This window comes from Manis pentadactyla, chromosome 16, assembly GCF_030020395.1.
Source record: "Manis pentadactyla isolate mManPen7 chromosome 16, mManPen7.hap1, whole genome shotgun sequence".
NCBI classification, from domain to species: Eukaryota; Metazoa; Chordata; class Mammalia; order Pholidota; family Manidae; genus Manis; species Manis pentadactyla.
Window position 1 is genome coordinate 45,503,958 of NC_080034.1, and position 3,165 is coordinate 45,507,122.

General features: G+C 38.7%; 1 non-coding gene across 1 annotated transcript; it reads left to right on the forward strand.

The window, feature by feature from the left end:
* The first annotated feature begins 1,612 nt into the window (after nucleotides 1–1,612).
* Nucleotides 1,613–1,694, forward strand: TRNAS-GCU (transfer RNA serine (anticodon GCU)). Its single transcript has one exon. It is a non-coding gene; the product is annotated as a tRNA-Ser (tRNA).
* The last annotated feature ends 1,471 nt before the right edge of the window (nucleotides 1,695–3,165 follow it).

Sequence of the window (3,165 nt, forward strand, 5' to 3'; positions counted from 1 at the left end):
TACTGGATTTTCTTTACTTGTTGAATATAATTTCATGTAATTAATGATTAGTTTATTGTTTATCTTATTAGTAATAAAAACTACTGCAATAATGTATTCATTGATTACTATTTGCAAGAGAATTTTCCAAGCAACTTACATTAATTATTTTAATACACACCACAACTTTTATTTTTAAAAAAACTAGGATTATTACCACAAAATGTTTAATTAATTTAAAATATCCTTTCAAGGACCTCTGATGCTTATATTTTGTATTAAGTCTAGAATATTTCATCAGTGCAATTAGCAATAGTTATTGTTTGCCATTCTGGCATTGGTGTAGTATGAGGATCAAAATATATGTATTTCCTGTCCTCTAGGTGGAGGGAGTGTGGTCTAAATCAAACTTCAGTGAAATTCTTACTTCGTTAATAACAGAAACTCCCCTCAAAGCTTCTCCTAGGAATAGTTCTGAAATTGCTGGTGTGAAATGAGACTCAAATGCCCTTGAGCCTCTGAAGAGTGAGTGTGAGTGGATGTGGATGACTCAAATTTTTATAACATACTTGCCCCATTCAAAGGAACAAATAAGATTGTTTCGTTTTAGTATCATGAAGTACCCCTTATGGCAGTTTTGTACTGACTGAAGATATTTTGGAATTCTGTTAAGATGGATTAGAGAGAAAAAATCCAACAAAGTTGAGAACAGAGCTTAAAGATTTCATGGGGTGGGGGTGGGCTGGGGCAGAAGCACCAATATTTTGGTAGGAAAAAAAATTCCTGTCCAAAATTTTCACTAAATATCAAAAAGCACACAAACTCTCACAAGTGGAAGAGGCTTCTTGATGGGCATTTTATCACTGAGGTTGTCAAGAGCTGGAAAGGACATTAGGGGTTACTCAGTTAGGCTTCCAAAGTGGGGATTACAGTTAAGTGATGTGTTTTAGGAAAGAGCCACAACGGGACCCCGCACCCGACTCCTGCGGGTGCACCCACCGCCCTTTCCAGTATTGATAGCAGGCAGAGAAGGCCAGTCGTGCGCTACCATACAAACGACTTCCCGGCAGGACTCGAGCTTCTCTACTTTTCCCTCAAAATACGTTCTCACTCGTTGCTAATTTATCACAAACTGATCAATGCCAAGTCCTAGAGTGGGGAGCAAAAGAGAAACGAGGGCGTATCTTGGCTGTCGGGAGTATTATGAAAGCAAATAAAAGCGACAGCAGAGCTAGCTTTCTGGGACTACTCAGAAAATAGGAATCCTGGGAGAACTTTCTGATCAGGCGGTGGGACAACTGTCCCTCGAATGCGGAAAGCAGTGGCCGAGGGACCCTGGGACAGTCCCGGTGGGTCTCTGGGTGCTCGCAGGGAGGCAGATTGGAGCCTAGCGGGCAAGCCAGGGTTGATTTACGTCCAAAAGTGTGTTCCAGCTTGGTTCCACCTGCTTTCAGGTATTTGCCAAGTGACTTCACTACTCTAAGTGGCGTCAATTTTGTGGTAGTACTTTGAAACACTCGATTCAGCCCTTGGTTGTGACGATTAAGCCAGGGAAAAGGAAGTTAGATATATTGCTACAAAACTTTTGGGAGTACAGCCGGGAGAAAATAGTGAACCTCCAAATTTAACAAATGACGGGGTGGCCGAGTGGTTAAGGCGATGGATTGCTAATCCATTGTGCTCTGCACACGTGGGTTCGAATCCCATCCTCGTCGACTGGCAAAATCAGTATTGCTGTGCTCCCTTTTGGTAAATTAATTCCTTACACACCACATGATTAATACCCTCGAATCCTTCTCTGCTTCTTCAGTAGCACTTACGTGACTGTGACCTTACTTTGTTAATTGATTTACTTCATTTACATTTCATTCCCCCACCAAATAGTTTTTCCCAGTACGAATTCAACGACTGAAGAATAGAGGACCATAGAAAAACATTGCCTAACAAATTTAAAGGAACTGATAAAAATTGTCCTACAGTAATGTATACAAAATTTTGTACTGAGCCTTATCTTATGGGTTACTTAAGGATTTTCAGCCTAGTTTTATCTCTGCTGCATTATCTGTTATACTAACTTTAAAAGCAACCAATATTGAATAAGGATCCCTGTCTTTGACGAGGAGTATGTGTCTCTTAAAGATATGACAAACTAAAAGTTACATTCCTGGTTAGGGTTCAGTATTTCTTCCAGAGAAAAACAAAGAAAAGTCAGTTTTGCATAACTCTACCTGTGATGTCCATCTTGGTAGACCTTTAGAAGAAAGAATAACATATTTCTTCCTTTTATTTATTTATGCATTTTATTATTTCCATTTTTGATAAGTACTACATTCCCATGATTCAAAATATAAAAAGCTATACAGCAAAGTTTTGTCACCAATTACTCTTCCCACTGGGAGGAGACTATTAGCCCTCACATATCCTTCCAGAAATAAAGTGTGCATATATAATAGCAAGTCTCCCAAGATATATTGCTAAATTAAAAATAACACAGCGCAAGACAATATGTATAGATGGAGTTTCTAAAAAGAAAAAATATCCATATCAGAATATATACATCATTTTGGATATGCCATTTTTCCTGTGTGTGTGTCTGTATCTGTAATTTAAGTGTCTAGAAGCAGATATGCTCTGTTCTAGGGTGTATCCATTTGTATGATAGAGCCACATTTCCTCCATGGGATTATGTAGAATTTGATTTACACTCTCAACCAGCAGATTGTGGAAGGAGACCAGAGGACACCTGCTTATGCAGCCCAGTAAGGGTGATTATTATTTCAACTACCATTGTCACAGGTCATCTAAATTGAAGCACAAGCACTCACAGTGAGAAAGAAATTATTAGGAATGTTGAGTTCTCATAAGCTTGATGGCTTTGGTTTATTATAGATTTTCTGGGTAAACACTGGCAGTTTATAAATTGCACTGATTAATGCATTTTAGGGATGGTGAGGTTAAACCTTTGTGTGGTTTGTGAGTAGAACTCATTTGATGGTTTTATTAGAATGAACAGATGTCCAGATCAGAGGTCTGAGACCACTGGATTCATAGTGTTAGCTCTATACAACAGATGAGGTTACTGTAGTTAACAGTTCTCAAAAGTGTGGTTTCCCCCAAGCAACAGCATCATTGTCACCTGGAAACTTGTTAGAAATACAAAATCCAGGGCTGCAGCCCAACAATTTT